Source organism: Paroedura picta, chromosome 3 (assembly GCF_049243985.1).
Source record: "Paroedura picta isolate Pp20150507F chromosome 3, Ppicta_v3.0, whole genome shotgun sequence".
Taxonomy (NCBI): domain Eukaryota; kingdom Metazoa; phylum Chordata; class Lepidosauria; order Squamata; family Gekkonidae; genus Paroedura; species Paroedura picta.
Genome location: NC_135371.1, coordinates 109,355,690 through 109,378,849, shown reverse-complemented (window position 1 = coordinate 109,378,849; position 23,160 = coordinate 109,355,690). Strand labels below are relative to the sequence as shown.

The window sequence follows — 23,160 nt, the reverse complement described above, 5'->3', positions numbered from 1 at the left end:
TAATAAGCAGCACTAGCGCGCGACGTTCTAGCTGAGGGAACGAAGCCCCGCCCACCCCGGCTGCCTCCGCTGCGCGAAGGGAAAAGCCTCAGGTCCTTCGACGCTGATCGCCTTTCCTGCCCAGGGGGAAAAGGCGCCCATTCAGAATGGCTTCACCCTGAAGTCACACCTCATTGGACTGCCCTGCCCCCCTGGTAAGAAAGGTTTTGTATTTTATAATTCTGTTTTTAATTGTAATGTTTATTAAGGCTAATAGTTAAGATTTGTAATAATTAAGATTAAGATCTGTACATTTATATTATATATTCAGATGTTGTAACCCACCCTGAGCCTTTGGGGATGGCTGGTCTAGAAATATATAATTTATATCATTAATACATACTAATATGTGAGTACCAGGCAGATTATTTAGAGCAGGGGTAGTCAGACTGCGGCCCTCCAGATGCCCATAGACTACAATTCCTATGAGCCCCTGCCAGCGAAAGCTCTTTGGAATTGTAGTTCATGGACATCTGGAGGGCCGCAGTTTGACTACCCCTGATTTAGAGCATTACCTGCCTTTTGCTCCATGCATTGGAATACTAATGGGCGGTTGAGGAGAGAGAAAGTGTTGGGTTTTGTTTCCGGTTAAAGCAAACATGGCTTTCCCTTTACTGTCACATTTAAGAAATAATGTTCTCAGTCCCAGTAGGCCCATTAGTTTGCTTCTCCCCCAAAATTCTTAGGGATCTCCCCACTTGTTTTCTCAAAGTACACTCCAACTAGTTGCAATTCAAGCAGTTGCTTTGGAAGAACTTTAAAGATCAGCTCCATAGTGGCAGGCGTTATTTTATTTATTATTGGATGGATTTGTTTCTTGCCGCTCTCAGCAAGCTGTCTCATGGTGAGTTACACAGTAAAACCCCCACATAAAACACAAGTATAATAACCTATTAAAAATATGATATCCCCATTAAAATTATGTACCCCGGCGGAAAAGCCTTATATCCCCACAGCCTCGATAGGCTGCCTCTCAGTGTTCCATAGGGTGATTACGCATACCAGCAGTCCACCAGCAGCAGTAGTTTGGCCCAGTGGCACTGTCTTCTAGGGGGCCCATCTTCAATGCCCTGACCTCAACTGTAGACCTGGCAGAACAGCTCCATCTTGCAAGCCCTGCGGAATGCCAGAACCTCCTGCAGGGCCCTCATCTATTCCAGGAGCTCATTCCACCAGGTTGGGGCCAGGACTGAAAAAGCCCTGGCCCTGGTCAAGGCCAGATGAACTTCCTAAGGACCAGGGGCAACCAACAAGTTAGTACCCACAGAGCATAAAGCCCTGGGGGGGCATAGGGCAACAGGCAATACTCAGATATGTTGGTCTCAGATCCCCAAGGGCCTTAAAGGTCAAAACCAAAACCTTGAACCTGATCTGGGCTGCAACTGGCAACCAATGCAGCTGCCTTAACACTGGCTAGATTGGGGACCCTCCAAGGTGTTACTGTGTGGATCCTAGCAGCCACAGTCTGTACCAGCTGCAATTTTGGGGTCAGAGAGACAAGGGCAGGCCCGCATAGAGCAAGTTACAGAAGTCAATTCTGGAGATGACCATCACATGGATCATCATGGCAGGTGCTCTGAAGACAGGTAGGGCACTAGTAGCCTCGCCTGATGTAGGTGGTAAAATACCCGGCGGGCTGCCTTCATGACCTGTGCCTCCACAGATAGCGAGGCAATCAGAGTCACCCCCACATTTCTTGTCAGGAGCGCAGTGTTCAGTTGCATCCTGGCCAGAGTGGGTAAACGCGCTTCTTGTCCTACCTTCTTCCTACCCAGCCATAGGACCGCTGTCTTGGAGACATTGAGTTTCAGGCGACTCGGCTCAGACCATCCAGTTATGGCTTCCCCCTGGCAATGGTTCCAGGGAGGAGTCCGGCTGGTTGGCCATAAGGAGATAGAGCTGGGTGTCATCAGCATATTGATGATAACCCAGCCCAAAGTTCTGCACCAACTAAGCCAGAGGGCACATAAAGATGTTAAAAAGTGTGGGGGAAAGCACTAGCCCCTGTGGGACCCTGCAAGGAAGTCAACAGGGGTGTGACAATTCATCCCCCACTGCCACCCTCTATATACGGTTCTGCAGGAAGCAGTGCAGCCATTGAAGGGCTGTCCCCCCTATCCCTGGAACCAACAACTTGCGGTTAACTACATCAAATGCAGCCAACAGATCTAACATCATGAGGATGGCCAAACCACCATGATCTAGCAGGCGACGGAGATCACTCCATTAGGGCAACCAATACCATCTCCCCCCTGTGGCCAGGATGGAAGCCTGACTGGTATGAGTCGAGTGCCAAAGTTTCCTCCAAGAAAGCCAGGACCTGGTCTGCGGCAGACCTTTCAACCACCTTACCCAGAAATGCAAGATGCGATAGTGGGAGGTAGCTGGCTGAGTCCCGTGGATCTAGCAATGATTTCTTAAGGAGAGAGTGAACCACTGCCCCCTTCAGCAGCTCAGGGAACTCCCTAGGAGACAGGGAGAGATTAATAATATCCCTGAGCTTGCCTCCTATCTGCTGGCCACCCTCTTTGACCAAGCAAGATGGACAGGGATCAAGGGGACAAGTGGTTGCCCTCACCAACCCCCAGCAACTTGTCCACTTCAGATAGCGAGAGTCATTTGAAGCCATCAAACATCACCTCAAGGACTGTCAACAGGACTCCAGCTCCCAGCATTCCTCCCCTATAATGGATTGAGGAGGACAGACCCCCGATGATGGCAGATCACAAAATGATGCATCAAAAGTTCTGTACAATGTCCCATTTCATACAAGACGGAGCGCCAGTTCCAAAGTTGCTGCTAAAAGGTAAAGGTAAAGGTATCCCCTGTGCAAGCACCGAGTCATGTCTGACCCTTGGGGTGACGCCCTCTAGCGTTTTCATGGCAGACTCAATACGGGGTGGTTTGCCAGTGCCTTCCCCAGTCATTACCACTTACCCCCCAGCAAGCTGGGTACTCATTTTACCGACCTCGGAAGGATGGAAGGCTGAGTCAACCTTGAGCCGGCTGCTCGGATCGAACTCCCAACCTCATGGGCAGACAGCTCCAGACAGCATATCGCTGCCTTACTACTCTGCGCCACAAGAGGCTCATAAAGTTGCTGCTACGTGTATCCATAACAGAGAGCCGCAGTGAAACTTGCTTGTTCTGGAGATGTACCCATATTATCAGAAATGGGTGTTGTGTTTACACTTAGATTTTTATGTAAGTGACTAAAATAAAGTGTGAAGTCTTTAAGATAATTATTTCTTCTTAGCGGCTTCTGACAAGTTACTCTAAACTACCTACCACCCACTGGCTTCCAGCAACCCATACCCCTTTCCCCAATCTGTGGGAACAACATCCTAGCACAAGGACAGAGTCCCCAGGTGGGACCACAGGATCCAATGGAATTATAGCTCATCTCCAGTATAAGAGATCACTTCCCCTGGAGAAAATGACTGCTTTGAAGGGTGGACTCCATAGTAACATACTCTGCCGAGATCTCTTTCTGTCCCAAATCCCACCCACTCCCGTCTCTACCCCCCGAGTCTCCAGGATTTTCTAACCCAGAGCTGGCAACCCTGTCCTAGTGTTTTTATGCTGCCCTTCCTCTAAAGCAGTGGTCCCAACTAGGGTTGTGCGATTCGGCCGTCGAAGCAGCCGTTCCGTCCGGGCGCAGCCAGCGCCGCGCCGCGCGGGGGGGGAGGGCGGTGCCGGCAGCGGCGTGACAGCGGGCGCAACCACGCAGGCTTCGGCAGCCGAATCGCACAACCCTAGTCCCAACCTTTTTATCACCGGGGACTGGTCAACGCTTGACAATTTTACTGAGGACTGGGGAGGTAGTCTTTTGCCGAGGGACGTCACCACCACCCCCTGAGCCCCTGCTCCACTCACTTTCCCACTGGTGCCCCTGACTTCCCGCCGCCCGCTGGGGGGCACTGCTAGCAGTAGCTGTGCACGCTGAGGCAGAGCCCCAGCCATGGCAGCCACCGGAGGTGAGCCAGCGGCAGATGGCGGGGCAGCCCCTGAGGTAGCAGCCGGGCAGGAGGACAAGGAGGAGCCGCAGCCCGGTACCAACTGATCTACGGACTGGTACCGGTCCCCGGACACGGGGTTGGGGACCACTGCTCTAAAGGACTCTGGCTGATATACTGTGACTCTCCACTCATTTGCTCACCACAACACTGGGACATGATGGCTTGACTGGAAAGGTTTTATTTATTTTTAATTATTTATTACTCCAGTTTCTTACCCACCACGCCCAAATGGTTTGTGGTGGGTTACAAAGCTGCCAACAGCGGGTTAGGAAATACCCAGAGATTTCGGGGATGAAGCCTGAGGTGCGCAAAGTTTGGGGAGTGGAGGGACTTCCATGGGGCATAATGTCAGAGTCCATTTTCCCAAGTTGCTATTTTCTCCGGGTAAACTGATCACTGTCACCTGGAGATGTAATACCAGGATCTCCAGCTATCACCAGAGATTGGCAACCTTATTGGCTGAGCCAAAGCCACTTAGTACATTTTGTGGCCAAATGAGGATTTTAATCCAAATCCATTGCTACATCATGCTTTTTGTAATCCACTTCCTAACATTTTCTTATCTAAGCTACTTTGCTTTTCTCTCCATTGCGCCAACAAAAAAGGGGGCGATGACAGTGAAAGACAATATTCATAATTTTTGAAATATTTTCTATTTGTTATTAAAAATGCCTAAAGGTACAAAAATAAAATAATAGTTGATTTTTACAGTTCTTTCAGTGTTCTGTTTTACAGTTCATTATTTCAGTGTTTTGTTCTGGGGTCACTGCAGTTGTAGTTAGAGTTGCCCATTCTTCCAGTTTGGTAGCTGTTATACTTCTTGTAATAGGTTGCCAACTTTGGGTACTATTGTTCTGCTCTGGTTTGCTGTCCTGGGGGGGGGGCACTGTTTGGTTCTCCTGCCAGAGCTGTTCTCACACAGCAGTTCTGTCAGAGCTCTCTCAGGGCTCTCTCATCAAGAGAGGAAGGGAAGGCAATTGTAAGCCGCTTTTAGGCTCTTTTGGTAAGTGAAAAGTGGGGTACAAAAAACCAGCAGCTATTCATCCTCTTGGCTTTTCTGTATTTGTTGGGGGGGGAGGCTGGATGGGAGATCATTTGATGATGGAGCATTTCCTACCCTCAGCTTATATGTGAGTCAATAAATTTCCCAATTTTTGTAGTAAAATTAGTACCTCAGTTTATATGTGAGTATATACGGTATATCTTAATCTGCAGTTAGTGAGAATCAATCACATAATTATGCTGAATTTATGTCAGATGATTACATTGAGGAGGACTTCAAAGTCCTGGAACCTTCTAAAAGATTCTTTAAGCCTGAGGATTATCAGAAACTCCTCTGTATGGTTGCAGTAGATCTAAAACTACCTGCTCCACAGGTGCCCAAACAGGAGGATGCCAGTGTCAAAATATTAGGTAATCCAGAATTCTTTCCAACAGTAGAAGCAGCGGAAAACTCTTCCCCTTTCCCCAGTTTTTTGAGAAGAAAGTTACAGTAAAATGGACCAGGCACATGTCTAATGGGCAGTTCCCAGAAATTTTACGCTCTTCCACAGTATGCTGAGAGCATCCTACAGGTCCCTATTGTTGATATACCTATTATAGCACTCCTATATGGCACTCTTATATGGGGCTCCTCCTAGGGGACGGTCAGGGCTGTCTTAGAGATGCTATTGATAGGAAATCAGATTTCGGTTTTTAAAAGGAGTATTAGACGATGGCCGCGGCTGTCAGAGCCTCTTCCATTGTATCAATTGTCAACAGGGTAGCCATAGTTTCGTCAAGAAAACTCCTACAGATCATTCCTGAGAAAAATATGAGGGAGCTATAAGGTGTACATAGACTCCTGCATTCTGCCTCCTTTGTAGCCGATGCCTCTCTGGATATCATGATCTTTTAGGCTAGGGCCCTGGCTGCTGCCACAGCAGTTTGCCAAGGCATTTGGCTCAAGGCTTGGCAGGCAGACCACAACCCCAAGGCTATTGTCATAGCCTGTCCCTTTCATGCCGGCAGGGAATGCACTCAATAATGTCCTTGTGGAAACTAGGAACAAACAGAAGGTTATGCCCAGATATATTTGAATGGGAGATAGGAAGTGTGCAACACATTCCTTTCGAACCCAAAATACCCTGCCCCAGTTTTCTCGGGGCTCCTGGTCTCAGAATAGAGGGAAAACCAGAAGGGGAGTATACCAATCCAAATTCCAAAAATTCCAAGTTTCCCGACAGGACAAGACAGACAATAAACAATCCAGAGCATGACTCCCAGATCCCTCATGTGGGGGAACATCTGTTTCTGTTTAGAGACAGATGATCAAGCTCCATGATAGATTCCTGAGCCTCCGAGGTGGTAACCTCCAGTTGCAAGGCTGAATGGCATCACTTCCCATTGGATCGATATATAACATCTCCAAGAATACCCCCCTCCAAGGAAGCTCTAAAAGCAGTGGCCCATCTTCTTCAAATTTAGGCCATCAAGCCAGTATCTGAGAACAAGCAAAATCAGGACATATACACTCTTTTCTTCGCGGTACCAAAACGGAAAGGCAATTGGTGGGCCATTCTCTATCTAAAATATGTGAATCGCTTCATCCACCTGCAACATTTACTAATAGAAACACTTCACTCCGTTGCAAAGGCACTTTGTCCCCATTTACCCTCCCCACCAAAAGTACATCCGGTTCCAAGTGGGGAACTCCCATTTTCAGGACCAGGCTCTAACTTTTGAACTTTCCACTGTCCCAAAGCTGCTGATCAACCCAGTGGTCCTGCTTCAGCAGGAGAACATTCACATCCACCCTTAACTAAACAACTTACTGATCAGATCGCTCTCAAAGAAACAGTCCAACATAAACCATTCAGTTTCTTCAAGAATTCAGCTTCCTAGTCAACTTTAAAAAGAGTCCCTCTGCATCCATCTCAAAGACTGGATCACTCAGGGATGGTCATAAACACAACACAGTCAAAAAACTTTCTTCCCCCTACAAAGGTCACCAAGGCATCCAAACTGGCCAGGGAATTGATAAAAGCCAGGTCAGCTTCCCTAGACTTCCTTTCCCGTCTACTGGAAACCATGGTTGTTCACACACAAGCCCTTCAATTGGGCACACTAAACTCCTGGACCTTACAATTACTCCTCAGGCCATAGCAAAACAACATCGCCAACAAGATCAACAAAACTATACTGCTCCCTCTGAGGGTGGAACAGAGCTTCATCTGGTGGGCCAAAACCAAAAACCTTTCACAGGGCAAGAAGTATTTCATCAATCGGGAGATCCAACTGTTCACAGATGCCAGTCTTTCAGGCTGGGGTGCGGTTCTGGATTGGCTCACAGCACAGGGAACTTGGTCGGAGAGGGAAAGGACCTTACTCATCAACATTTTGGAGCTTCAGGTTAATTCACCTGGTGCTCATTTCAGGGATTCCTTCTCTCATACCAATCTGCTGATCAGGATGGACAATATAGCTGCACGGGCTTAACTCAATAACCAGGGAGATTCCAGATTCTCAACACTACACTCAGAGGCCATGTCAATACTAACATGGGTGGGCTGGCAGATTGGATTAAGGAACCAATAAAAAGTTTGAATAAGAGGGTTCCATTCATAATCTACACAACGTATTATGACCAGTAAAAATTAAAGCACTGTCATATCCACTCCCCTGCCGGAGCCAGGCAAGTTGAGTTAGAAGTTTATTGAGCTCCACCACCACCCTTCTCCTGGTGAGATTCCGGGTCTTTCTTTGAACCTTCTCTTGTCTTTTGGCCAGGCTTTATTGCTCAGGAAGGCTCTCCCTCCCCTGCTGCGAGAACTCTGAGAACTCTCTCTTATCACCCCGCTGTCTTTGGTTTGTTTGGGGAGGATGCTGGACATTTACTGCCTAGAACAACCGTAAGGGCCGACCAAATGCCTCCAGCTATTCGTGCCTTTTTAGATCAATAGCCTCTTCCTATGTGAACCCCTCTTCCCGTCTGAATTATCGTCCTATAAGTACCCTTAGGGGGAGACCCATCCCTGTCTCTGTTAATGCATTCCCTGTACCCACCATGCTGTATTTCACATCATCTTATGGATTCTTTCAATAAAGACTAGCTTCTTAGTACCACCTGTGTCTGGAGCAGTTCTATTCGAGAGGGTCACTTCTGATCGAGCGGGTCAGCCACAGTTCGTGAAAACCACAACCTAAGCAACATCAGATATAGAAAACTATTTTTTTAAACGTATGGAGAAAATATAGAGAAAGAATTAGTCCAAAAACATCGCCATTAAAAATTATAATTGAAAGAATAAGAACTATGGCTAATAATTTTTTATGCACTGAAGATTTGGTTGGCAAAGAGAGAACACACACACACACAAAAGAACAGCAGCAGATACAAGAAAGATATGAAGCAGATTGGTTGACATATATGCAGTGGGCATCTACGGGAAAGAAGAGTTAAAAGAATCTTGTGGAGTACTAAGAGGCCAAACAGTTCTAAAAAAAACAATAGTGCAAGACAAACCGCATCTCCTGGGCAGAATTTATAAACTGCTCAAATATGAAACTAAAGCAGAGCTGGTGAAAACTTGTATGATAAAATAGATGCAAAATTTGGAAGGATCAATTACAGGAGAAGAGTGGGGAAATTTGCAATGTAAAAATGTGAAATTAACAAAATGTTAGGCACTTTGTGAAAACTGGTATAAGATGTTTTATAGATGGTATCTGACAGCTAAATTAATTAGTGAGCTTCTTTGCAGAGCAAGTCTTGTTGCTCTGCCATGACCTGCCTGCTGCTATTGGTACAGCATGTAAACTGGAAGCTCCGTGGCTGTCAAAGTAGGTGCTGTTTGATGGCTTCAGGTGGATCTCTTTAACCAAAGTGGACAAGTTGCTGGGCTCAGTGAGGGCAACCATTTACCACCTGGACCCCTGCCCATCATGGCTGCTCAAACTGGGTGACCAGCAGATCGGAGGTTCCCTCAGGGATATTGTCAATCTCTCCCTGTCATCTGGGGAGTTCCCTCAGGGGCTGAAGGAGGCAGTGGTTTTCCCTCTACTGGATAAACCATTGCTGGATCCATGGGACCCCACCAACTACTGCCGGGTCTTGCATCTTGCGTTTCTAGATAAGGTAGTTGAAAAGGCTGCTGTGGACCAACTCCTGACATTCTTTGAGGAAATGTTGGTCCTTGATCCATATCAGTCGGGCTTCTGTCCTGGCCACAGGGTGGAGACCACACTGGTCGCCTTGATGGATGATCTCCATTGCCAGCAGGATCAAGGCAGTTCAGCTATACTCATGCTTTTAGATCTATCGGCTGCGTTTGACAAAGTTGGCCACAAGTTGTTAGCCCACCGCCTTGCCGGGACAGGGATTTGGGGAACACTTACAGTGGCTGATCTCCTTCCTCCCAAACTGGACTCAGAGGGTGGCAGTGGGGGAAGAGTTGTCACATCCCTTCACACTTCCTTGTGGAGTGCCACAGGGAACGATACTCTCCTCCATGCTTTTTAACATTTATATGCACCCTCTGGCACAGCTGGTTCAGAGCTTTGGGCTGGGTTATCATTAGTATGCAGATGACACTCAGCTTTATCTCCTGATGGACAGCTGGCTGGACTCCCCTCTCTCTGATACATTGCCAGATGTTTGGAAATGGTGTCTGGATGGCTTAGGCAGAGTTGCCTAAAACTCAGCCCCTCCAACATGGAGCTCCTGTGGCTGGATAGAAGGGGGCAGGACCAGGAAGCATGCCATCCCTCCCTGGATGGGGTGCAGCTTACAGCTGTATCTGCCTCCAGGAATTTGGGGGATGACCTTTGATGCCTCCTTATCTGTGAAGGTGCAGATCATAAGGGTAGCCCAAGTGGCGTTTTTTAATCTGTGCCAGGTTAGGCTACTAGTGCCCTACTTGTCCCCAGAACACCTGGCCACAGTGATCCATGCAACTGTCACTTCCAGATTAGACTTCTGTAACTCGCTCTACATGGGTCTTCCTTTGTTCCTGACCCGGAAATTACAGTTGGTGCAGAATGCAGCTGTTAGAATCCTCACGAGATCATCTTGGTGGACCCATATCCAGCCAGTGCTAAGGCAGCTGCATTGGTTGTTGATTCTGTTCCAGATCAGGTTCAAGGTTTTGGTACTTACATTTAAGGCCATATGAGGTCAGGGCCCTGCGTATCTGCAGGACCACCTGTCTCTTATCCCCCCCCCCCCCCCGCAGGGCCCTTCACTCTGCTGGTCTTAATCTACTGGTGGTCACCAGCTCACAGGAAGTGCACCTGGCCTCGATAAGGCCAGGGCCTTTTTGGTCCTGGCCCCAACCTGGTGGAATGAGCTTCCAGAAGAGCTGAGGGCCCTGCCAGAGCTATCACAGTTTCGCATGACCTGCAAAACAGCTCTTCTGCCAGGCATTTGGTTGAAGCCAGGTTACAGAAGATCTGGGTCCCTCCTCTAACAGTCCCTAACGGCTTTTATGGTCCTAAATGCCCATCCATCTTGGGCAACTTCCCAACGTTAGTGGGCAGTGCATACTGGGATTGGTTGGGAAATTGCCAGAATTTAAGATCAGTTGCATAGAATTATATGGGCTTATCTGATAGCTCCAGACACTTATGTATATAGTTTTTTGGGTCAAAGCATAGCTTGCATTGTTATATCTTCTTTATATGCTTGCTTCTTCTTCCCATTTCTTATCTCTGTTTTTTACGCATGGGGACTCTGTTAGCAGTTTACCTTTAGCTCTTGGAGTTCCTGAACTGGCTTGAATGGGTTGTCCCTCACAAGGAGATAGGAAGTCAAGAAGTTCTTTGTCCTGCCTACCTGAGAGAATGGTGGGAAAACCCATACAAGATGTCCTCTGCAACTCAGAAGAGAAGGACCCTTCTTGGTAAGTAATCAATGGTCATTCCTGAAAGTGATTCAGATTTTTTATTGTGTTTAGGGTACCTGAGCACAATATTAATTTCTGTATGGCATGGCATGCAGTGTTCTCCTGTAGCATTAGCATTATTATTATTATCTTTATTATTAGGCAGATATTACAGTGAAATCACTTGTATCACAAAAATCACTTGTATCACAAGTGTCTTAATTTTATTTAACCTAGTCTGAATCTTAAGTCAAATTTATAAGTTGAGCATGGTACTGACAAAAATGAGTGGAAGTTTCCTTGTTGACCAAAATTCCAGGACTAGCACATAGATTAAGAAGGCAGTTACTTTAAATTTACCATTCTTGGTAAGAATACACTCACTGTTGGCTATTCCAATTGATTCGATTTACAACTAATTGCCACTAAGAATTCTCCTCTGCCCAGTACAATTAACCTCACAATGACCTAGGCTGTGTTGGGAAACATCACTTCTGCTATCAAAGACTTGCCTTAAGAATACACAGAATACACAAACATCTTTTGGTACATTTAAACTTACATCCAACTTGAAAAACTATTTCCCATAACAGAAATCCAGCTAGAAAGTTCTGCAACTATTCAAAGAAATATGTTGTGTGTTTTAAAAGGCTGAATTATATCACTTGTTTTAAGATTACAATAAGGATTGCTTATTCTATATTACATAAGCATTATTTTACACCTTTGTTTGTCTGAAACACCAGACAAAAAAGCAAAATATTTATACAAAATATAATACATTATTATTCACTTACCTGTCTCTGGTTTAATCACATTCATAACAAATGCTCCCAAATCTAAGACTTTTCACAGAACTGGGTTTTTAAAAATTAACATTAAGAAGAAATTTGCTTAGTCTCACATGTTGGTCTGCTGTAGAATGGCTAAATTCAAATCCTATATATTATATCCCAAAAATCTTGTTGGTCTCTAAAATGCTACAGGACTCAAAATCAGTTGAATTTGCACAGCAATCCTAAGGAGCACTACTCCAAGCTATGTCTGATAATGTCCTAAGAGAATACTGTTTATGGTACTCCATGGACATAGCACAAGTTTCACATTTGCACAAGAAAATATACACACAGAATTATCTATTTAGTGATTTGAAACACCTTGGGATTAGGATAAGGGTTTTAAAGTGGAGGTCACAATTAGGAAACATAACATAGTGAAGATGTAAATACAAAAATGGTGAGAATTAAATAAAATGCTTTCCCCCAGTGTAAACAAACATTTCAGGTAACTCTTTCAAAGAAAAAATTACAATAAAATCCCATGTAATACTTTTAAATGTGTGCATGTTTAGTGCCATCAAATTGCTTCTAATTTATGATGGCCTCCCCAGCATCCTATCATTAACAGCCTTACTCAGGTCTTGCAAACTGAGGGCCATGGCTTCTTTATCAAGTCAATCCATCTCATGTTGAGTTTTCCTCTTTCCCTACTGCGTTCAACTTTTTCTAGCATGACTGTCTTTTCCAGTGAATCTTGTCTTCCCATAGGCCCATTATGCACGGGGGAGGAATGGTGGCGACTAAAATCACCGATAACGCATGGAGCCGGCTGCAACTGGCCACAGATTCAGTGCATGCCGCCGAAAAAGCCGCATTAGCAAAACGCGGAAGAAAGCGCAGCTTCCGGGTAACCGGGGCGCAACCAGAAGCAGCGCCAAGGTCGCCTCGTGCATAATCGGTTACTCTGGGTTTTGCGTCCCATCCCGTCCCATGCATAAGCGGTTTGCTTCGCTTCTTCCCCCTCCGCGTTTTCCATGTGACCCGAAATCGCCGTTTCGGCGGCCGTGCATAATGGGCCATAATGTCACAAGTACAATAGCCTCAGTTTAGTCATTTTAGGTTCTGGGGAGAGTTCAGGCTTGATTTGACATAGAACTTTTTAATAAGGTTATTCAAATTATGCAATAGTATACAAGATGTTAAGCTTTCTAGAGCTCTTACAGCTGAATGAGTGCAACAAAAACCAAGGGAGGGGCAGAGAGAAGATGTTTGGGATTATGGGTTTATCTGTATCCTTAGCAGGGTATAGTGCAGACTTGATTAGATTACATGGTGTTGGGTGAGGCTGGTATCAAGTGCTTTCCTAGTGATACCTTGACAAGAAAGGTAAATATATCTGCAATGGATGCCTTGCTCATGTGCAGGTCCAGAAAGAAACCCCACTAAAAGTCCATTACATAGAGAACATTTGGTTAGGAGCTGGGGATATCAAGTTCAAATCTTTGTTCAGCCATATGTACAATTTAGCAAAGGGTCCTTCAAGGACATATCACGATATTAACAATGCCAGCTTGCTTGATAGGTGTAATTTGTGATTGAAAGATATATAGAAATGGCTTCAATCACTATTCTAAATTCTTATCTCCTTGGATGAAAGAAAAATCAAAAACAAAAAATAATAACAGTTTGCATTTCAGTGAATAATGAACAAGTATGTTCATGAAACCATAGATCCATTGAGGAATCTGGTTCACATGATTCTCTGATACCCAACTTTAACAACAGATCACAAAAGTTATCTTGGGAACAGTTTATCACAACGCCTAGGGAGGCTAGGAATATCACATGCCAGCCTGCTGATGGAGTTTCAGGGTGGGGCCTGTGATCTTCTGGAATTACAGTTGATCTCCATACTACAAGGGTCACTTTGCCTGGAGGGCACGAATGCTTTGAAGAATGGACTCTGAGGCACTGTGCCCCACTGAGGTCCCTGTCATCCCCAGACTCCACCTCCAAATCTCTAGGGATTTCTTAATTTGGAATGTGCAACCCTATGCAAAGTTCTCCAAACTGAATAAGGTTTTTTGGAAAGTAATATCTCTATCAGGGCAAAAAAAAAAAAAAAAGCTTTCTACCATTATCATTTATAGTCACAGCGGGGGCGTCACACTCCAGAAAACCTGCGCCCAGAAATAGCTGGGCCACCAAGGTGACCCCACCTGCAGAGCCTCTCCCCACACATTGCCATTACCCTGCGCCGGGAACTCCTTGCCCCAGCCGAAACTGCCCCAACAAGGTCACCTTCTGCATGCTCCCTCACACTCCCCACAGTCGCTCTGTGAACACCCAACAGCCCAACGGCTGCTTCCCCACCTTGTCTGCACCACTGGACACACACCCACAGTCCCTGCCACTGCTCCCCACCACCGCCCCAAGATCTTTCCATGCACATTGGTGGCCCACCGCCGGAGACTCTGCCTGCCCCCCCACCATCGCAGAACAGATTGTGGAGCTGCCCCGGAGCTCACTGGCTATGTGCCAGCCATGGGGGAGCCAGGGACACAGCCAGGGGTGTCCCATGGCCTCCCTCTCCCTGGCCTGCCATCGCATCCCCCCGTGGCCATGCCACCTGCACCAGTAAACATGCCCTGCCGGGGACTCTTCCTCTGCATGGGTGCACCTGCCCACCAGGAACTCCAGCCATCTCCCCCATGGGACAGCTCACCAAGTCTGCTGGCTGGCTGTACAGTGGCATTGGGGACCAGGGAGGTGACTGGAGGAGGCAGGGAGCTGCCTGACCATCCCCATGAGCCTCCCTGTCCCCAGTGCCCACTTTCCCTTCCTAAGTCCTTGCTGCCGTTGCGGAGAAACATGGCCATCCCAGGGAATCTTCCGATATGGCAGCGATTCACCACCACTGATTCCAACCCTCCTCCCACCCTTTAAGGGCCCACCACAGCCTCTTCTGATCTTCCCTGCCCAGCCCCAGATGCAGCTTCTTTCCTCTAGTGCCCGTTATATTCACGGATATAATGGGCTTCTATGCTACTTCTACATAATAATTTTCCTCATGTATGTTCTGGGTTCAGACATCAGAAGGTGTCTGAAATTCTCCTATGTTTCAGGAATGTGGGAGTATACTTTGGATGAGGACTTATATTTATATTTATATTTATATTTATATTTATATTTATATTTATATTTATATTTATATTTATATTTATATTTATATTTATATTTATATTTATATTTATATTTATACCCCGCCTCCCCCCGAAGGCTCGAGGCAGCTTACATAACCCCGTCCCCTAAAACCATAAAATGACAATAAAATCCGATAATTTACAGTAATGGCAACAGCGATGCCGTAATCTACTCATTTGCTCTCCGCATCCTCAACTACAGGAGGAGGGTGACGCTCTCTACCGCCAGTTTGTGAGGGGGGGGCTGATCTTTCCGTCCGGCCTCAGTTATAAGCCTGGTGGAAGAGCTCCGTCTTACAGGCCCTGTGGAATGCTGGTAATTCCCGCAGGGCCCTCAGCTCTTCCGGGAGCTCATTCCACCAGGTTGGGGCCAGGACCGAAAAGGCCCTGGCCCTAGTCGAGGCCAGGCGGGCTTCCTTGGGGCTGGGAACGACCAGTAGGTTAGCCCCCGCAGAGCGTAAAGCCCTGCGGGGGATATAGGGCAAAAGGCGGTCCCTCATATATGCTGGGCCTAGACCACGGATGGCCTTGAAGGTCAAAACTAAAACCTTGAACCTGATCCGGAAGGCGACCAGTAACCAATGCAGCTGCCTCAGAACTGGCTGGATGTCAGCCCTCCATGGTGTAGCTATGAGGACTCTAGCAGCCACATTTTGGACGAGTTGCAGTTTCCGGATCAAGCCCAGAGGCAGGCCGGTGTAGAGCGAGTTACAGAAATCTAGTCTAGAGGTGACCGTCGCATGGATCACTGTGGCCAAGTGTTCGGAGGACAGATGGCGCTAGTAGCTGAGCCTGGCGAAGATGGAAAAATGCCCGGCTAGCTACCTGTTTAACCTGTGCCTCGAGTGTTAGTGAGGCATCAATGGTCACCCCTAAATTCCTGGCCTGAGACACGATATTAAGTTGCATCCCGGCCAGAAAGGGTAAGCATGCTTCCTGATCTGCCCCCCTACGGCCCAACCACAGACTCTGCTCGAGCCATCCAGCTACGGCTTCCAAACATCTGGCAAATGGATCTGGGGGGGGAGTCCGGGTGGCCATCCATGAGGAGAAAGAGCTGGGTGTCATCAGCGTACTGGTGGCAACCCAGCCCATAGCTCCATACCAGTTGAGCCAGAGGGTGCATAAAGATGTTAAATAATGTAGGAGAGAGCACCGAGCCCTGTAGGACCCCACAAGGGAGCCGGTAAGGGCCCGATACTTCCTCTCCCACGGCTACCCTCTGTGTCCGGTTTTCGAGGAAGGAGCGTATCCAGCGTAACGCTGTACCCCTTATCCCCGTACCGGCGAGGCGGCTCGCTAACAGCTCGTGATCGACCACGTCAAACGCGGCCGACAGATCTAAAAGAACTAGCACAGCAGAGCCACCTCGGTCAAGCTGGCGACGGAGGTCATCCAACAAGGAGACCAACACAGTCTCCACCCCATGACCAGGGCGGAAGCCAGACTGGTATGGATCAAGTGCCGAAGTATCTTCCAGGAACGCTAGGAGCTGGTCCGCCGCAGCCCTTTCCACCACCTTACCCAGGAACGCTAAATGCGCTACTGGGCGGTAGCTTGCAGGGTCATGTGGGTCCAGGGATGGCTTCTTGAGGAGAGGACACACCATGCATGCAAGTAGATGGGATTTAAGCCTTCTCAAATTGGAAAAATGGCATGTGGGAAGGCATTGACTTCCAGTTAGTTTCAAGCACAACTTAAAGTTCTTAACTTTTTAAAAGCCCTACATTGCCATGGTCTGTTTTAATAAGCATTTCCTCCAATATAAGTCCCTGCATACATTGAAATCATCTGATCTTGCCTTACTTAAAGTTACACCTGAGTCAACTTTTAAACTATTGACAACTAACACCAAGTTATTTTATATAGTGGTGTCTTCACTGTCAAATTCCTTGTCCCAAATGACTCTTGAGAAGAGTTTTTATTAGAAGTGTTTTCATTTCAATAGGCCTTTCGGGGGAGGAGAGTGGTGGGGACTGGATATCACCTGGAATTACAATTGATCTCTTCAAGCAACAGAAGGAGGGGGGCTGGGGGGCCAATATGGCAGATAGACTTTACGGCATTATACCTCATTGTAGTCCCTCCCCTCTTGAAACCTCATCCTCCTCAGGCTCCAGGTCCCAACCCAGAGCTGGCAATCCGGACAGATTTTTTTATATGTCACTTTGCTGCACATTTGTAGTTGTGCTTGGTGTTAGTATATTTTACACTTATAGTTTAATATTGTTACATAATTTATGCTAGCCATCCTGAGGGCTCTATAGAGCCATGGCAGGTGGAGTTTAAATTTTGAGGTAAATAAAGATTTGAAAGTCAGGTTTCCTATAGAACTAGTCATAAGCATTTTCCTGTAGATACAACTCCATGCTTTTAAAGGAACGACCCCAAAGCGGCAAAATGCACATACACCAAAACTGCTTAGCTATCCGAGAGTGGCATGCTTCCAGTGCGTGGAGTCATTAGGAGCATCCCCCTTCCTCACATATTTTAAATCTGATGTCATTGGAACATTTCCAAGGTAAACATGTTACCATCAGAAATCCTGTTTCTCCCTCAGATAGAAAAATGAAAGAAGCGTTTGACCTCTATCCATACTCACAAAGTAAAATTTCATTTCTGTGACCTAGCCTACAATTAATCTTTAAGACAGATGTTATGTAGTGATACTACAAGAGAAGTGTTTTCTTCAGTACGCCTTACCTAAAATGATGTTATAGGCTTTTATCTGTTAAAGAAACCGTTGTTTCTTACCACCAGTTTTGCATCTATTTTACATTGTTCAGTCGTCCTCACTGCGGCAAGTGTGTCATATTGCAGGCGGGTTAGAAAACAGTCTCTATTCAGCTGCTATGTATCCAGGCAGAAAGCAATTAAGCAGAAGTCTTTCTCCACCCACATTAGTGCCTAAGGGGCATTCTCAGCACCTTCTTGAACATACCATCCTAGGGAGAGCCTGATCTAGGTTATGATAACTTCACCACCAGGGAACAGTAGGAGATACTTTGAATTACTATCCTGTCCCACCACACCTTTTGAGATCTTTGCACATTTTTGGACATCTAAATGGAGGTAATACCAAACCAACCAACCAGGTAATTTATTCTCACCAATAAGGTGACGATAAGGTTCGAAAGACATTTCAGTAATGGCAGCAGGAAATACAAACAAACATAATTTTCTAATGCAAGCCCAACACAGGAAAATCAGCATTCCCTTTTTGGGTGAGGGTCTGATTGGGGCATACATCAGGCCTGGCCCGTCTGGAGGCAGAAAATCCAGGCTGTCCCGTCGGGGCATTGTTCGCACCCTCTCCAACAAGCATCACCTTCCATCCTCAAACCCAGGGGTAGTCAACCTGTGGACCTCCAGATGTCCATGGACTACAATTCCCATGAGCACCTGCTCATGGTTGACTACCCCTGCTCAAACCCACCCACAGGTTGACTACCCCTGCTCAAACCCACCCGCAACGTCCCATGGCTTTTTTTTAACAGGTTAGAACAACATTACAACGCAATTTGAGTATAATGGTTTCCTCCATCTTTCCATGTGTCTTGAATAAGCCACAGTAATTGCTTCATCCACCGCAACTATAAATCAATGGAAATAATGGTTGGGTAATGACCAGTTCCAGGAAACCATGTCCTGGAATGGAGGAGGGGGGTTGTGACACCTCGTTCCCAGATGTTCCCAGATCAGAGGCTGCTGTGGCAAGGAAAATTGAGTGGTGTGGCAACACTCACACGGTGGGCACTCCTGTGCCGGGGCCTCCTCTGCTCTTTTCCCACCCCCATCCCTTTTGCCTGGCCCTGCTGCCATCCTTCATCCTCCAGTGGTCCAGGGGGCTGGGGACGCCCACTGTGCCCACGGCAGGCCTCTTCCTACCCCCCCTAATTGGATAGACAGGTCAGAGGACTTGCTGTAGCTTGCAGCGGGAGTTCAGGATGGAGGATCCAGAGCCTTTCCCTTCCAAGGCCTCTGAGTTTGTTTACAATCACAGTGGATGAAGCAATTGCTGTGACTTGTTCAAGTCCCCTGCAAAGTAGGGGGGATTTCACTATACTGGACTTGTATTACAATGCAATTCTACTCTACTTAAAAAAATAAACAACCCAGAATGATATTAGCCTTGGAACGGGGGTGGGAAGGGTATATGTTCAAATGCCACTGGAAGATGATTGGTAGTTTTTGCCATGTGGCAGTGATTGACATATAAAGCAGGAATTTTCCACTTCTGGTACATTGGCTACCTGGTGCAGGAGTAAAATCTGGGCCTGACAGGGGGGAGTGGGCCAAATACTATATATTTTAGTTTTGTGTATATGAAAAAGAGCTCCACCACTGCCAACCAGCTAATGATCGCTGGCTGTAAAGAAGCCCACCTGGCCTCAATCAGGGCCAGAGCATTCTCTGTCCTGGCCCCCACCTGCTGGAATGAGGAGGAGGAAATCAGGGCCCTGACGAACCTAAAACAGTTCCCCAGGGCCTGCAAAAGGGAGCTGTTCCACCAGGCATTTGATTGAGACCAGGTGTAACCAACAACATCTGCGGGGCCCGTCCCTCCCAGAAATCCATCAATGTGTTCTTCCCGTGGACCTGTTTGCACTGTTATAATTACCATTGTTACAATTATCAGTGTTAATAGTATTAATGTTATGGTTATCTATATGTTATGGAAAACTAAATTCCTTGTATTGTTTTCTACGTTTTATGGAAACTGCCCTGCGCCTCCAAGGAGGGTGATATATAAATATCATACATACATACATACATGAAAACCATGTGTAGAACTCGAGAGGTCCAATAGCCTGATAACTCCTAAGGGCATGTTTCCTCAAAACTACTGATCTTATTACTAAATATTGGCTTTATTTATTTTTATTATTAAATTTATATCCCACCCCTCCCGACAAGTCAGCTTAGAGAGGCTTACAGAATAAAATGGGCTCAGTACCCCCAATACAATAAAACAATAAAAACAACATGCCCCCCCTAAATATTAACAATAAAACAATCAAGCAGCATCAAGATGGCAGGCAAAAAATCAAAGTACCTCCCCATAACTCTCCCTACTGCCCATATCCCGCCAACAAAGTGGCATATGATGTTGTATACAGGCTGTCAGATGTACTTGTCGTGCATCTAAGCTCAGCAGTTGATGTAGGGCGGGATCCACAGACCAATCAAACCTCAGTATCCCCCCCCACCCTCAAACAAATGCTTGGCGGAACAGCTCTGTCTTGCAGGCCCTGCGGAATGCTGATAGCTCAGTCAGGGCCCTCAGCTCTTCTGGGAGCTCATTCCACCAGGTGGGGGGCCACAGCCTAAACAGCCCTCAACCTGGTCAAGGCCAGGTAGACATCACAGGGATGGAGGACCACCAGGAGATTCATACCCACAGAACGAAGTGCCCTATGGGGGGCATAGGCAGATAAGTGTTCCCTCAGATAGGCAGGACCCAGGCTGCGTATAGCCTTAAAGGTTAGAACGAAAACTTTGAACGTGATCAGAAAACAGACAGGTAACTAGTGTAGTTGTCGCAGCACAGGCTGGATGTGGGCCCTCCAAGGAGTTTGAGTGAGGACCCTCGCAGCTGTATTTTGTACCAGCTGTAATTTCCAGATCAAAGACAAGGGTAGGCCCACGTAGAGAGTTACAGAAATCTAACCTTGAGGTGACCATTGCATGGATCACTGTGGCCAGGAGGTCCAGGGACAGGTAGGGCACTAGTAGCCAGACTTGGCATAGATGGAAAAATACTGACTGAGTTACATTCAAGACCTGAGCCTCCATTGAAAGGGAAGCATCAAGGATCATGTCCAAATTCTTGGCCGCTGGTGCAGGTGTTAATTGCACCCCATCCAGGCATGGGAGATGCACTGCCTGCTCCTGCCCCCTTCCTACACAATTAAAGGACCTCCGTTTTGGAGGGGTTGAGTTTCAGGTGACTCTGCCTGAGTCATCCAGTCACTGCTTCCAAACAACTGGCAAATGTATCCAGGGGAGAATCTGGCCAACCATCCAGCAGAAGATAGAGGTAAGTGTCATCCGCATATTGGTGAAAATCAGCCTAAAGCTCCGGGCTAGAGGGCACATATAGATGTTGAAAAGTGTGATAATGGCTAGCCACCCATCAAGAGTCAATGTAGAGGAACCTTTTCATAATGAATTGAGTGTAAAGATCTATGTCATTCACGTACTGATTCCCACAGGGTCATGGACTACTACCATGAACTCCAGTGTACTTTTGTCAGTTTTGAGAGATCAGAACTTCCCTGGTATCTCAGACAGCATTGAGCCATCTCCTTTCTATCTACCTAGCCAGCCACCAGGATCCACTCTAAGACATATAACATTTCAGGAACTTACATCTACACTACAAAACCTTCTGTTTATTTGCCAGCCCAACCAGAAGCAAATGAAACAACTAAGCAGAGTGCTTAAAACCCAGGTATGATTGCTTCTAATGAGGTCTGGGGGTAGCCTGTGTAAGCAGCTAGTGTTCAGATATAGTTCTATGCTTTATGAATTTGTAAGTCTCCCAAATATTTATTTTAAACATTTATATTCTATCCCTCAACCAGAAAACTGGTTTCTGGGGTGGCTTACAATAAGTAACCTGAAGTATGAAGTCGAGTCTTCCTGTCAAAGGGGGAGCTATTTTCTTAATGAGATGACCATAAGATTGACTACTGGCTAATCAATATTTTGGAGATAGCTCATGCTATTCTGCAAGTACACTCTGGGAGAAGAAAAAAATTTCTTCCTTCCTTCTTAGGGTCAGAAGGAGCAAAGAAACAAGTTAGTGTAGATCAGAACTAGACAGATGAGCTAGATTGTTGTTTTTTTCATGTAAATTTGAAGTAAACTTTAAGAAGTTAAATCTTAGAAGTTAAACATACATGTGTCTGTGTTGCATTACTTCATTGTGCTTTATTTACTCTGCTAAGTATCTAACAAAAACAGCTAGCACATTAAAAACTACCAACAGGTACCAAAGTTACAAACAGGAACAGATTAAATATTTCATGTACTTTCAGCATCGGAAGTACAGAAACAAAAAATGCTACTTAAAAGCATGAGAAAGTAAGTAGGTTTTCACTCTGCACTTAAAAATTAATGAATCTGTCTTCAGGCTAGCATCCAAGGGGAGGGTATTCCAAAGCTGTGGTTCTTAGAAAGGTGACCAGAGGCCCTGCTTTATGTGTCCCCACTTTCAGAGGCTAGATGAGGGACAACCTGATACAGGGCCATATTGGCTGTGGCATCAAAATTATAGCGCTCCCTCCGCAGGGACATTAATTTGTCCTTTCGATCACTATCTTTGACCCAGTGAAGATTGTCTTATTCTACCTGGTGTTGCCTCAATGATTACTCCATCCTGGATTACATTTTAATTTGCTGTTTTCTGTTTTATATATGTATTTTAGCTGTGATCTTATCTGTTTTTACAATGTATGTTTATTACCCTAGGTCTACCTGCTAGCTGCTAGGTAATCCTGATCTGACAGAAAGATGGGATATAAGTACTGTAAATAAACAAACAAAGAAAACTAGCAGAATGACTGTTGCTCAGCAATTACATCCTCCTGCCACCCTGCATTAATGTGTGGACTGTGCTGTATACTATTGGCAAACTAGCAATCTGTGTGTGCTTTGGGAGAAATATGGCTGGAGGGCATACAAGTTCAATAAATCCTAACTGGAATGTAGTTAATAGCGCTGGTTTAATTGATCTTCCAATACATTCTGGTGTTGTTTACTCACCTTGTTCTCCACAGCACCAAGAAAGAGCTATATTTGTTTTGGATGGAATACACTGTTTAAACAGCATAACCTTCTTGTTTGATGTTGTGAAACCCTAGCATTATGATCACCTTTGCACTGCATATGAAATAGCTCTTTGTTTTAGTAGTTAATACAAAAGCTGGCCCCAGCCCTATTGTATAACACGTCCTTTATATCCTGTCTCTCTTCCATTGAATTAAACTGTTAGGATATACTGGCAGACAGGAATACTACTCTAAACAAACACCAGGGAGAGTCCAATACATGCAAACACTCCAGCCTAACCACTAGAGACCATGTGATGCAGTTAACAATGCAAGGATGTATTTACTAAAGAATGATGGGTGTGGAGAACAGCCAGACTCTTTTAACTCTACAAAAGAAAGAAATGGAAGGGGAGCATATTCAGTTAATGTATCATCTTGGAACTGAAACTTCCACATAGCTTGCCCTGAGATTGCTGAAGGGG

At 46.1% G+C, this 23,160-nt stretch overlaps 1 protein-coding gene and 1 long non-coding RNA gene across 6 annotated transcripts in view; one reads left to right on the top strand and one right to left on the bottom strand.

Annotated features, from left to right (window-relative positions):
* Positions 1–23,160, bottom strand: part of LOC143832561 (rho GTPase-activating protein 7-like) — a 221,191-nt gene that overhangs the window by 66,745 nt on the left and 131,286 nt on the right. The gene's annotated exons all lie outside the window — the stretch shown is intronic.
* On the top strand, positions 20–22,615 carry LOC143832563 (uncharacterized). Of its 3 annotated transcripts, none has more exons than XR_013229314.1 (4): positions 20–194; positions 10,775–10,936; positions 21,307–21,354; positions 22,377–22,615. It is a non-coding gene; the product is annotated as an uncharacterized LOC143832563 (long non-coding RNA). The 3 variants fall into 3 exon arrangements; XR_013229312.1 differs by having other exon boundaries at positions 21,225–21,354; XR_013229313.1 differs by lacking the exon at positions 21,307–21,354.